The 14,883-nt window shown below is 46.5% G+C and overlaps 1 pseudogene; it reads right to left on the bottom strand.

Annotated features, from left to right (window-relative positions):
• LOC135504218 (IQ motif and SEC7 domain-containing protein 1-like) overlaps window positions 1-13,388 on the bottom strand; it is a 69,079-nt pseudogene extending 55,691 nt beyond the window's left edge.
• Between the last annotated feature and the right edge of the window lie 1,495 nt (window positions 13,389-14,883).

Here is a 14,883-nt window from a genome sequence, read left to right as displayed (position 1 = left end):
CTTCCGCTGTGGCAAAGCGGGACATCAGGCTTCTGTCTACATGTTGGTCATGGATTGCTGAGGCTGCGGTAAAAGGGCCACCTTGAACAAGCCTGCAGAAACAAAAAGAGCTCAGAGAAAACGTCGGAGACATGTTCACGCTTTTGAGAAAGAGAACAGAGAGGTGAGTGACTCATCAGACGAGGAAGTCACACGGAATATTCTGACTGTTGCTGTGGGGCCACACGGCTACTATGTCTCTCTCTTACTAAATGGGTAGCCGGTGCATATGGAGATGTGTCAGACACAGTCTACAAAAAGACACTGAAACACCTTCCACTTCAGCTAGCACACATCATGTTAAAGACTTACACAGGTGAATCTGTCGCCGTAAGAGACCTCACTGAGGTCACAGTTCAGTTAAACAGACAAACTGACAAGCTGCCACTCTATGTCATGTAACTGACTTGGACGCTTTAGTCAAGCACAAAGTACTGGAGCCTGTCAGTGTGAGTGAATGGGTAACACCCATAGTACCAGTCCTTAAGAAGGATGGTGGAATCAGGATATGTGGAGACTTTAAAGTCACAGTTAACCGTTACCACACACCAATGACCTTTTCGCGGGTTTTGCTGAAGGTCAAAATTCAGCTAAATCAACCTCTGCCAACCCTACCTGCAGATGCATGTGGATGAAAAGTCAAAGGAGATGCTGAACAATTGCAACACCCACCAGTAGCACGCGCTCCAGCAGGTGTATCTCACTGATCATCCTTAAAGCCAACACCTCATTTGGCCACCTTTTGTTCCAGTTCTCTGCTGCCTGTGACTGGAACGAATTGCAAAAATCACTGAAGTTGGAGACTTTTATCTCCCTCACTAACTTCAAACATCTGCTATCTGAGCAGCTAACTGATCGCTGCAGCTGTACATAATCTATCGGTAAATAGCCCACCCAATTTTACCTACCTCATCCCCATACTGTTTATATTTATTTATTTTTCTGCTCTTTTGCACACCAATTTCTCTACCTGTACATGACCATCTGATCATTTATCACTCCAGTGTTAATCTGCAAAATTGTAATTACTCGCCTACCTCCTCATGCCTTTTGCACACAATGTATATAGACTCTCTTTTTTTCTACTGTGTTATTGACTTGTTAATTGTTTACTCCATGTGTAACTCTGTGTTGTCTGTTCACACTGATATGCTTTATCTTGGCCAGGTCGCAGTTGCAAATGAGAACGTGTTCTCAACTAGCCTACCTGGTTAAATAAAGGTGAAATAAAAAATAAAAAAACATAGTGATACAGAAGAGGGTCTTCAGGTACTGTCATCTACCGTTTGGAATCAGAAGTGCGCCAGCGCTGTTCCAAAGGGCGATGATCTTGAGTGGATTGCCTGGAGTACAATTCTACCTGGATGACATCCTCGTTACTGGAAAGAACGAAAGAGGACATTCTACAGAATTTGGACTCAACCTTACAGAGATTGATGGACTATGGACTGTGAGTTCGTAAGGACAAATGGGCATTCTTCATCGGTTGAATACCTTGGACACGTCCTTGATGCTACATGCCTTCAAGGTCAAGACTCTCTTGGATGCCCCAGTGCTACAGAACGTCAGCCAACTGTGTTCTTTCCTGGGGTTACTGAATTACTATGGACGCTTTATGCTGAGGTTAGCAACTCGATTAGTGTAGTGTTAGCTAGCTACATAGTTGTCTTTGCTGTCTTCGTATCCAAGGTAATTGTGTAGTTTAGAGTGTGTAGACTTAGAGTGATTATCTTAATTTACCGAGGTTAGCTAGCCAACTATTTGACGTCCTTAACGTAGGAGTCACTGCTAGCTAGCTAGCCAACAGCTAGCCAACGTCTTCCGAATTGAACTTCAACAACCCGGTCAACATTCCGCCTCGCTCCACAGGTAGTATCACATTTTCATTTCACTTCATTACAGTCCAACGGTTTGATTTGTTTGATCGTAGCTAGCTAGCTACATAGCCGTCTTTGTATCTAAGACAATTGTGTAGTCTGGAGCGATTTTCTAGGTTAGCTAGCCAGCTATTGTCGTTCTTTTAACGTAACGTTACGTAATCAACACTGCTAGCTAGCCAGCTAGCCCCCGAATAGCAGCACTGTAGAAACTATTACACTCGACGGAACGACTTGATTAGTGTAGTGTCAACAACGTAGCCACTGCCAGCTAGCCTACTCCAGCAGTACTGTATCATTTCAATCATTTTAGTCAATAAGATTCTTGCTACGTAAGCTTAACGTTCTGAACATTCGATAAGTGTAGTCCACTTGTCATTCCAATCTCCTTTGCATTAGCGTAGCCTCTTCTGTAGCCTGTCAACTATGTGTCTATCTATCCCTGTTCTCTCCTCTCTGCACAGACCATACAAACGCTCCACACCGCGTGGCCGCGGGTGGTCCCAGCGCACGACCCACGTGGAGTTTCTCCGGTAGCCTCTGGAACTGCCGATCTGCGGCCAACAAGGCAGAGTTCATCTCAGCCTATGCCTCCCTCCAGTCCCTCGACTTCTTGGCACTGACGGAAACATGGATCACCACAGACAACACTGCTACTCCTACTGCTCTCTCTTCGTCCGCCCACGTGTTCTCGCACACCCCGAGAGCTTCTGGTCAGCGGGGTGGTGGCACCGGGATCCTCATCTCTCCCAAGTGGTCATTCTCTCTCTCTCCCCTTACCCATCTGTCTATCGCCTCCTTTGAATTCCATGCTGTCACAGTTACCAGCCCTTTCAAGCTTAACATCCTTATCATTTATCACCCTCCAGGTTCCCTCGGAGAGTTCATCAATGAGCTTGATGCCTTGATAAGCTCCTTTCCTGAGGACGGCTCACCTCTCACAGTCCTGGGTGACTTTAACCTCCCCACGTCTACCTTTGACTCATTCCTCTCTGCCTCCTTCTTTCCACTCCTCTCCTCTTTGACCTCACCCTCTCACCTTCCCCCTACTCACAAGGCAGGCAATACGCTCGACCTCATCTTTACTAGATGCTGTTCTTCCACTAACCTCATTGCAACTCCCCTCCAAGTCTCCGACCACTACCTTGTATCCTTTTCCCTCTCGCTCTCATCCAACACTTCCCACACTGCCCCTACTCGGATGGTATCGCGCCGTCCCAACCTTCGCTCTCTCTCCCCCGCTACTCACTCCTCTTCCATCCTATCATCTCTTCCCTCTGCTCATACCTTCTCCAACCTATCTCCTGATTCTGCCTCCTCAACCCTCCTCTCTTCCCTTTCTGCATCCTTTGACTCTCTATGTCCCCTATCCTCCAGGCCGGCTCGGCCCTCCCCTCCCGCTCCGTGGCTCGACGACTCATTGCGAGCTCACAGAACAGTGCTCCGGGCAGCCGAGCGGAAATGGAGGAAAACTCGCCTCCCTGCGGACCTGGCATCCTTTCACTCCCTCCTCTCTACATTTTCCTCCTCTGTCTCTGCTGCTAAAGCCACTTTCTTCCACTCTAAATTCCAAGCATCTGCCTCTAACCCTAGGAAGCTCTTTGCCACCTTCTCGTCCCTTCTGAATCCTCCTCCCCCCCCCCTCCTCCCTCTCTGCAGATGACTTCGTCAACCATTTTGAAAAGAAGGTCGACGACATCCGATCCTCGTTTGCTAAGTCAAACGACACCGCTGGTTCTGCTCACACTGCCCTACCCTGTGCTCTGACCTCTTTCTCCCCTCTCTCTCCAGATGAAATCTCGCTTCTTGTGACGGCCGGCCGCCCAACAACCTGCCCGCTGACCCTATCCCCTCCTCTCTTCTCCAGACCATTTCCGGAGACCTTCTCCCTTACCTCACCTCGCTCATCAACTCATCCCTGACCGCTGGCTACGTCCCTTCCGTCTTCAAGAGAGCGAGAGTTGCACCCCTTCTGAAAAAACCTACACTCGATCCCTCCGATGTCAACAACTACAGACCAGTATCCCTTCTTTCTTTTCTCTCCAAAACTCTTGAACGTGCCGTCCTTGGCCAGCTCTCCCGCTATCTCTCTCAGAATGACCTTCTTGATCCAAATCAGTCAGGTTTCAAGACTAGTCATTCAACTGAGACTGCTCTTCTCTGTATCACGGAGGCGCTCCGCACTGCTAAAGCTAACTCTCTCTCCTCTGCTCTCATCCTTCTAGACCTATCGGCTGCCTTCGACACTGTGAACCATCAGATCCTCCTCTCCACCCTCTCCGAGTTGGGCATCTCCGGTGCGGCCCACGCTTGGATTGCGTCCTACCTGACAGGTCGCTCCTACCAGGTGGCGTGGCGAGAATCTGTCTCCTGTTCTAGGCCTCTCCTATTCTCGCTATACACCAAGTCACTTGGCTCTGTCATAACCTCACATGGTCTCTCCTATCATTGCTATGCAGACGACACACAATTAATCTTCTCCTTTCCCCCTTCTGATGACCAGGTGGCGAATCGCATCTCTGCATGTCTGGCAGACATATCAGTGTGGATGACGGATCACCACCTCAAGCTGAACCTCGGCAAGACGGAGCTGCTCTTCCTCCCGGGGAAGGACTGCCCGTTCCATGATCTCGCCATCCCGGTTGACAACTCCATTGTTTCCTCCTCCCAGAGCGCTAAGAACCTTGGCGTGATCCTGGACAACACCCTGTCGTTCTCAACTAACATCAAGGCGGTGGCCCGTTCCTGTAGGTTCATGCTCTACAACATCCGCAGAGTACGCCCCTGCCTCACACAGGAAGCGGCGCAGGTCCTAATCCAGGCACTTGTCATCTCCCGTCTGGATTACTGCAACTCGCTGTTGGCTGGGCTCCCTGCCTGTGCCATTAAACCCCTACAACTCATCCAGAACGCCGCAGCCCGTCTGGTGTTCAACCTTCCCAAGTTCTCTCACGTCACCCCGCTCCTCCGCTCTCTCCACTGGCTTCCAGTTGAAGCTCGCATCCGCTACAAGACCATGGTGCTTGCCTACGGAGCTGTGAGGGGAACGGCACCGCAGTACCTCCAGGCTCTGATCAGGCCCTACACCCAAACAAGGGCACTGCGTTCATCCACCTCTGGCCTGCTCGCCTCCCTACCACTGAGGAAGTACAGTTCCCGCTCAGCCCAGTCAAAACTGTTTGCTGCTCTGGCCCCCCAATGGTGGAACAAACTCCCTCACGACGCCAGGACAGCGGAGTCAATCACCACCTTCCGGAGACACCTGAAACCCCACCTCTTCAAGGAATACCTAGGATAGGATAAAGCAATCCTTCTCACCCCCCCACCCCCTTAAATGATTTAGATGCACTATTGTAAAGTGGCTATTCCACTGATGTCAGAAGATGAATTCACCAATTTGTAAGTCGCTCTGGATAAGAGCGTCTGCTAAATGACTTAAATGTAAATGTAAATGTAAAGCTGAAGCTGCTGAATCAGTTGCTTTGTCAGGACAAACCATGGAAATGGACAGGACAATGCAAGGAAGCGTTTCTGAAAACCAAGGAAACACTCCTGATATCTGAGGCACTGACGCACTTGGACCTGTCATTGCCCACCCAACGCCCTCATCGCCGGAGGCTTCGGACTGCGGACCGCCACTGGAGGCTCCGGACTGGGGGCCGTCGTTGGAGGCTCCGGACTGGGGACCGTCGCTGGAGGCTCCGGACTGGGGACCGTCGCTGGAGGCTCCGGACTGGGGGCCGTCGCTGGAGGCTCCGGACTGGGGACCGTCGCTGGAGGCTCCGGACTGCGGACCGTCGCTGGAGGCTCCGGACTGCGGACCGTCGCTGGAGGCTCCGGACTGGGGACCGTCGCTGGAGGCTCCGGACTGCGGACCGTCGCTGGAGGCTCCGGACTGGGGACCGTCGCTGGAGGCTCCAGACTGGGGACCGTCGCTGGAAGCTCCTTTCCCTGGATCATCACTGCAGGCCTCGTGCCATGGATCATCACTGGACTGAGGAGACGTACTGGAAGCCTGGTACGTGGAGCTGCCACAGGGCTTACCAGGCTGGGGCAAACATACTGGAGGCCTGGTACATGGAACCGGAACAGGTCTCACCGGACTGTGGAGACGCACTGGGAGCTTGGTGCGTGGAGCAGGCACCGGATACACTGGGCCATGGAGGCACACTGGAGGTCTCGAGCGTTGAGCTGGCACAACCCATCCTGGCCTGATGCCCACTTCCGCCCGGCAAATGTGAGGCGCTGACACTGTGCGCACCGGCCTGTGATGCTCACTGGAGACCCAGTGCGCATCACCGCATAACACGGTGCCTGACCGATCACATGCTGGCTCAAGTCTAAACCCTGACTCCGCCAATCTCCCCGTGTGCTACCCCAAAAACATTTTTTGGAGCTGCCTCTCGGGCTTCCGTCGTTGCCGTGAGTCCTGGTCTCGTCACAGTTCCTCCCTCGCTGATTCCACCTGTCCCCATGGTAGGCGATCCCTTCCGGCCAGGATCTCCTCCCACATCCAGGATCCTTTGCCGTCTAGGATGTCCTCCCATGTCCACTCCTCCTGGCCATGCTGCTTGGTCCATGTCCGTCGTTAGTGGTGGAATGACCGGACCAAGGTGCAGCATGGTTGGCGTACATTTTCTTTATTAAACGTTCCACCAAAAAAACAATAAACAACACAACGTAAAGCTTCGGAGTGCAACACATGCAACAAACAGTATGGGCGCAATAGTGTCCTATATCATGCTGTCATGACGTTGGCCTGGGGTTGGTTTATGACAGTTATAAATACCTCTTCCCCCCTTTTTCCTCTCTCTACCCTACTGATGTTACATTTGCAAAACCCTTGATTAACAACTATATTCTGGTAATCTGACCAATTGAACATATGCAGTGGTACTTGAATATGATGTCAGTTCGGTTGTCATCTGAGACATTCTCATCAATGATAAAATAACAAACTCTACAATGTAAAGTCTACACATCAGAGTTATCGGATTCACATGGAATTGTTGTTCAATTTAAATGTTTGAATATGAAATTATTTGTGATGGGATGAAATGTGATTTTAATTTCTAAAATGTGAGAATTGGGTTTCATGAGTGAATTAGGCCCGACTCAGTGGCCTGCCCACGTGAAGATACATAGATTGCAAACTATGAAAGACACCCCTTTTCTCCCTCCACTATATAAGCCCTTGACGAAAATGTAACCTCCTGTTCCGAGGATGTGAGGATGACGGTCCGATGTCAGAATGGTTCAGATAATAACTACAGAACGAAGCCAACATCAGCGTGAGCTTTGGTTGCAAATGGTATGAACTTTGAACCTTTATTCACTACAGAAGTGATACCTCCTAGCCATTGAGTTAGCAACAGCAGCTGCAAATGAGGGTTAGGAAGGAACAGACAGAGTATCCCCTCTATCACACAACTACATTACTACAACGTATGCAATTGACCACCAGAGACAAAGGACAAAGGACTCGGTTTGGCAACATGGCCTTCCATCTACCACCAACCTAGTGAAGCGCAGCTCAGAGTAAATATTTATTGCATTTTCCTTTTCCAAGTGGGCGGTAATTTAGAATGCATAAAATACTGTATTGCATTTTTGTATTGCTGATTCAACTTGTTAGCCAGGGTTCGTGCAGATAACCAAGAATTTACAACTTTCAGATGAGACTGAATTAAGGTGACGATTAATATTTACATGATTAGCTCAATCAGGTAATATTAATTACGGAGAAATTATTTTATAAAATAGCATGTCAAATCACTTAATCCGGCATAGCCAAAGACACGACAATGCCTTCAGGTAAAGAGTAGCCGATCGCTTTCGCATCAAGGACATTGAACAAAGCAGAAAGTAACTACACACAGATATAACGAGCAGCCCTCGGCATCATATTTTGAGTGAGTATTTTTCACTAGTATCAGTATGGGAGGAAGTTCACCCTCCTTACAGCTCATCATTTGCTGACGAGCACATTTGGACCGCATATATGACATCAAGTACCACAAGTCAGAACTGCACTGCAATGCAGGTGGACTTTCCAGGTTACCACTACCTGTGGGTCAAGACAGAGTCATGCCTGGTGGACATCTTCTACTTCAGACAAGTGGAAAACGCACCAGTCCCTTCAACACAAGTGCAGAAAAAACACCAGAAACAACCTGATGTTATCTGAAGTGATGGACATCATCATCAAAGATAGAGCCGCTGGGTTGTCTGGTTGTCTGCCATGGGGGAGGAGAGTAATCATTCTGCCTTAGCTGAGGACACCAGTGTGTTGCAACAGCTAGAATTGTGGAATGGTTTGCATTAAGGAAATCACACGAAGTTACTTCTGGTGGCCTGGGTTGGATGGAAGCATTGAGGAGAGACATGTTCCTCAAATCAGAAGGTTCTCAACGTACCGCAACTTGCACCTTTTCGTCTGTGGGATTGGCCTGGAGCAGGCATGGCAGCACATACACGTCGACTTCGCAGGTCCATTTGAAGACAGAATCTTTCTCGTGGTCGTGGATGCTCATAGCAAGTGGCCAGAGATTGCCATCATGAGGTCTACTACTGCTGAGAAGACAATCGAGAATCTTGGAGAAGTCAGTTCAGCTTGTTACTCCATCTTGTAGGCGACAACTGACCAATGCTTACACAGCTTCCTTCTACCCTATAGGAACAAGCTTCATGCAACCACCAAAGCATTGCTTTCATCGCTACTCATGAAGAGAGAGTTATACACAAGCTTTGACCTACTCAAACCTCTGAACGCAAAGGAGTGCGATGTCAACAGGAAGGTTAAATCAAATGTTGTGTACTGAGAGCAAAGAACAGAGTTTTCAATCCTGGAGAAACTGTCTTAGCTAGGATCTACCTCAAAGGACCAAAGTAGGTTTCTGCTGCAGTCATTGCTCAGACTGGTCTTGTGTCCTACATTGTCAAGCCTGCTGAGGATGTCATCTGGAAAAGGCACATAGATCAGTTACTGGCGCGTAAAGCAACACCGATAGAATCACCAGTCGTGGGTGGCCCAGAACTGTTACTGGGTGACACTCTGACCCAGCAGGCATCACCTAAGGGCTCACAGTCACATTCTCAGGACACTGACTCAGGCACACCCATACAAGTGTGTGATGAGACTGTAACACAGGCTATTCACATGCCTACACGTGTCTTACGCCACAGTCTAAAGACAGTAACCATGTTTCCATCCAATCATTTCATGCGAGTAAAGTACATGTTGAATAAGAAATGTCATGAAACTTTCCATCAGGCCTTTCCAAATGTCGACAAAACAAAATACGCTAGACAAGGAGGATATTTTGTGTTGGTAAAATGTATTTTGTGAGAAATGTCAGTGGAAATGCTTTTATGCGCAAATATTGATATAATAACCATCATATTGAAATAAACTTGGAGTCACACCTCACGCGATAACATGTTGAGTGATCCTCCCACTATGCCTAGTTGGCTACATATTAAATAAATGATGTTGATCTTCAGAGGGTGGTGAAAGTGCAAGGTGATGAGCTCAATTGATGCTCCTTTCCAATAAATATCGAGGTTCTTATTCTGGTGACATGATCATCGATGATTGGCTGCCATTTGACAAATAAAAATAATCTTGCTCTTTTGTCCATTATAATCTTATCATGTAGGCTGGCCTATCCACACTGTATCTGCGAGTTGTTGGCTAGAGCACACGTGCCAATACCAGAGTGGGAACACTCGCTACATAACATAATTTTTTTTGTAAGAAAACCAGAGTGTATTTTTTATTTGGTACATGGAAATTTAACCACGAAAAAACATTTTTATGTGCACTGCATCATCACGTACAGCTTTTTTGAGTCAATTTGATGCAAACATCACTGGTGGGAAATTTAGTTTTTATGTGGGTTTTAGAATATTTGTGTGAAAATCTGTCACCAATTGGATGGAAATCTAGCTACTGTTATTGAGAGCCAGGTTGACCGCCATTACACTACGAGTGATAGGTGGGCACCAAGACACTTGGACTTGTTCATAATTGTTTTTAAATAGGTGGGGACAGGATGTGGTGTATGAAACCCACGCAGAGCATCATGGGAGTTGTACACTGAGAAGGGTTTGTTCAGATAAATGGTTGAGCTAATTCCTGTCTCCCTTCTCATCATTATTTAATTGTTATAAAGATGTGGTTATGAAACCCACAAGACATAACAAAAGTGTATTTCTGAGCAGACGTGGGCGTCCAGCTATATTTTTCTGACAGGCAAAAACACACACACACACACACACACTGCACACTGCCGTCCTCTGCACAATACTGTACATATCTCACTCCTACACACAATGCATCAAAATCCCTCCTTCACACGACCCCACTAACAAAATCAGCACACTCATACAATGGAACACCCACAGAAAGAGGAACACATGAACAGCCCACACAGTGCAGTGCCTATACATTTCACTCACTGAACTAAAATTTAGACGGAATTACAGTAATAGCCAGTCTGTGTAAATGAAACCCTATCCACATAAATACACTCAGGATCCTTAAAACAAAGCTCCAAGCAGATTCATCAATATCTAATAATCCCAGTGTGTCACACACTCACCCATTCAGTACAGTAGCTACCTATCTGTGTTGCGGTCTTTACACAGTGAGCACATCACTTCCCCTCAAACTCGTGTGATCAGGAGGAAAAATATCCCTCTGGTTTTACTCAATGGTGCTGTCACTCACTGAGATACACAGAGGAGTTATATAACTGTGGTGCTGTCACTCACTGAGATACACAGAGGAGTTATATAACTGTGGTGCTGTCACTCACTGAGATACACAGAGGAGTTATATAACTGTGGTGCTGTCACTCACTGAGATACACAGAGGAGTTATATAACTGTGGTGCTGTCACTCACTGAAATACACAGAGGAGTTATATAACTGTGGTGCTGTCACTTACTGAGATACACAGAGGAGTTATATAACTGTGGTGCTGTCACTCACTGAGATACACAGAGGAGTTATATAACTGTGGTGCTGTCACTCACTGAGAATACACAGAGGGAGTTATATAACTGTGGTGCTGTCACTCACTGAGATACACAGAGGAGTTATATAACTGTGGTGCTGTCACTCACTGAGATACACAGAGGAGTTATATAACTGTGGTGCTGTCACTTACTGAGATACACAGAGGAGTTATATAACTGCGATCACAATTAAATGAACAGCATGTCAACTCGTTGAATTCAAACAAAATTAAGTAAGATCAGCAACAGGGGACATTTTGGGCATAAATCATTTGGGCATGTTGGGAACTACCATCAAGAAACTGTGACAACTAGTGACAATGTTTTACTTCAGTCAGGGAATAGGGTCATAACACCATAGCCATCAAGCAAGTGAAGCAACCCATGCTTCCATGGGCCATGGAAAGAAACTGTGGAGAAAACATGGGAATTATACGAGAGAGAACCAGAGACACATTGTAGCATAACTCACTTTCTGCGGATGGTGGAGCTGTTGGTATCAGAGCTGTCTGTGTGTTCCAGTCTCTCCCGCTGCTCCCTCTCGGCTGGGTTCGAGCCACAGGACATGCCCCGGGTCAGCCTGGTGTGGGCACGTCTCTCCCGGCTTGGCCCTGCAGGGGGCACCACCACCGCAGGGGACGGGGCGGCAACAGGGCTGATGGTGCTGCCATTACCTCCACTACTGCTGCCAGGGTGGATGGGCAGGGAGGGGGGCTTCTCTGATCTGTGGTTGGTGTTGCTATGGTTCTGTTCGGGGAGCTCTGGGGCTCGTGGAGGAATGGGTCTTTCCAGCCTCAGGTCCTGGTTCTCCTGGCTGACTCGGTCCAGCTGGCCTTCCAGCTCCTCGATGCGCCGCCGCTGTGTCTCCAGGAGCTTGGCCTGGCTCTCGATGATGTTGTTGAGCTCCAGGAGGTACTCCACGGCACGGTTGGGGCTCTCGGGGCTGGTCTCCATGGTGGGAGGCCTTGCTCCAGGGAGGCTCCAGGGTACCACCACCTCCGCCGCTACGACCCTGGAGCTCCAGATCCCACCCCCCCACCAGCCCTGATGAGTGGGGGGGGAGAGGGGAGGACGGACAGGGGGGCTGGAGGAAGATGAACTTGGAGATTGTTTTTGTCCCTTTCTACTTTACGCAAAAAGCCTTTCAGAGATTCAGAGAGGTCAAGGGACACAACAGAGTGTGTCGACAGTTTCTCTAATTATTACATATCAAATATCGCAATGCAAGATGGGGTTGGCTGCAATTGTTCTAGGTCCATAAGAGATGGCTAAACCAAGACAACGGTGCAAAGTTGAAAAACAAGTAAGTGGTACAACTGAGTGGGGTTAGCTGAATACTTAGTGTCTTTAAATTCAGCATCTTGAAGGATGGTGGAGGGTTGAAATCCAGGGCTTTGGGCGTCAGGTGTCATTATTCCAAATTATCAACCAAAATCAAACCATAAAAGAGAGATGGATCAAGGTAGAGAAACAAGAGACAGAGAGGTATAGTTGAAATCTGAAACAATAAATGCACCGTAGCCATCTTGACAATTCAATATTATTCTCTCTTATAGAGAGGCAAACATAGGGGGTTACTGTGTAATAAAAGATCAGTCAAATAAAGAGAATATACACCAGTGGCACTTGTCATAAACCCGTGTTCTCTTTGTTAACTTCAGTCGAGATGTGTTATGATCTCAACAGCCAAGTGTTGTGGTGCAATTACATAGATTATTTCCTAAAGTATTAATGATCACTAAACGTTGTCTGTCTCTCCTGCTAAAAAGGGAAAGGGGAAAGGGGTCAGGCAAAATGCCTTGTAATGGTCTCCCACTAATAAGCAGTTTTTGTCAAAGATGATATAATAGAGAAAATTCCATGTTCCCTCCCATATAGACTATCCCCGCAGTCTCTACCTCATCCTCTTCACCCCATGACTAGATGTGTCTTTGGAAAAAGAAAATGAAGACGTTGGACGACTGATTCATTTCATTGTTGAGGTCCAAGTCCTCACCCCTGCCCTGTACAGACCACATCCAACAGCTTGAGGTTGCCTTTTAGGCTACAGCTTTGCCCGTGTTCCTTGTAATATCACCGCACTGCGATCAACGTCACGCATCCGTAACGGATAATTGCCTACTCGATCGAGTCCTCTACAAATCTTTCGACAGTCCAGTTTCTTTCAGAAAATTGTTAGCTGAAAAATAATATAAACGTAAAATAGTTCACACGTCTCCAATATACATACTTTATCGGTATAAGGAGTTTCCGCTTGCCTGTGTCGCGACGGTTCAGGGAAACCAATAAAATAATCCTCTGCTAATTTCTAAAATCCCCTATGATGAAAATAAAGTGCATTTAGAAAACGATTTTCAACTACAGAGGCGGTAACTTCGCACTAGTGGTGGCACAGATAAACGAAGATATGGACTCCTTGCAAATCTGTGAACTGTCCTGAGCGCGCGTGGTGCTCAGGAGCGCTCCCGTGGCGACGCGCAAGGTATGCTGCACAATCGTTATAGACATGTAGCCTAGACTCAAGGCAATTTAAAATGTATATTTTTCCAAACGTTTTGATTTATTGTCTGTAATGATAAATTTAACGAACATTTTATGTTGTCTTTTTAACTGCATTTATCAGCCGTTAAACTCTTTACCAACCGTTAAACTCTTTTTTTAAATTGGTTTAATATTATAGCCTATAGCTGATGCTACTGGTTTGCTGTAACTCCACTTCTCAAGCATTTCCCCAAATCTCCGCGGTGAAGGGACGTTCCTCAAGCCGATTCATGGTCTAATGGTCTAAAGTAACTAAACCATTAGACCATTGTATATTACGGGCCTAAGTATTGGAAGTGCACAAAAATACGTATAGTATGATTCGTATACTGTATATATGGCGCGTACTGCGCTATTAGCAAGTTTAATTGCAGGACGCAATGCTGATGAGACGGGTCTCGTCTTCACCAAACTAGGCCTACAGTAATATGTCACTATTGGTCATATTGCCAACTCTCATGGCTCCCTCTGTGCATTTTCTTCAGAATAATGAAACTTGAATACTTAAATGAAGCGTCAGACTATGGCAGAAAATAGCCCTCTGAAGGACCTCTGTTCCATTATATTTTTAGTAATACAGGATTACCTAACTGTCATTTTTTTTAAAGATCCCAGTGCCAGGTTTATAAAGGTCTTGCATGTGTGTGTGTGTGTGTGTGTGTGTGTGTGTGTGTGTGTGTGTGTGTGTGTGTGTGTGTGTGTGTGTGTGTGTGTGTGTGTAAGAGACAGAGAAAGAAGGGACACAGAGAGAAAAAATATATGCATATATTATACATTATATATATACATTTTTTTTAAATATATATATACATATATATATATATATGTATATATATATATATATATATAACAGTATAATTTTAAACCGTCCACTCACCCCCCTTGTGCCGCAGCAACCAGTGATCCGGGTCAACAGCATCAATGTAACAGTATAATGTTAAACCGTCCCCTCGCCAATACCCGGGTGCGAACCAGGGACCCTCTGCACACATCAACAACAGTCACCCTCGAAGCGTCGTTACCCATCGCTCCACAAAAGCCGCGGCCCTTGCAGAGCAAGGGGAACTACAACTTCAAGGTCTCAGAGCAAGTGACGTCACCGATTGAAATGCTATTTAGCGCACACCGCTAACTAAGCTAGCCGTTTCACATCCGTTACACACATATATATATATACACATATATACACATACACATATATATACACATATATACACATATATATATATACATACATATATACACATATATACATATATATATATATATATATATATATATATATATATATACATATATATATATATATATATATATATATATATATATATATATTCATATATATATACATATATATATATATAAACATATATACATATACACTCTCATTCTTGGGTGATTTGGT

This window comes from Oncorhynchus masou, chromosome 18, assembly GCF_036934945.1.
Source record: "Oncorhynchus masou masou isolate Uvic2021 chromosome 18, UVic_Omas_1.1, whole genome shotgun sequence".
Classification (NCBI taxonomy): Eukaryota; Metazoa; Chordata; class Actinopteri; order Salmoniformes; family Salmonidae; genus Oncorhynchus; species Oncorhynchus masou.
This window is presented reverse-complemented; position numbering and strand designations above follow the sequence as displayed.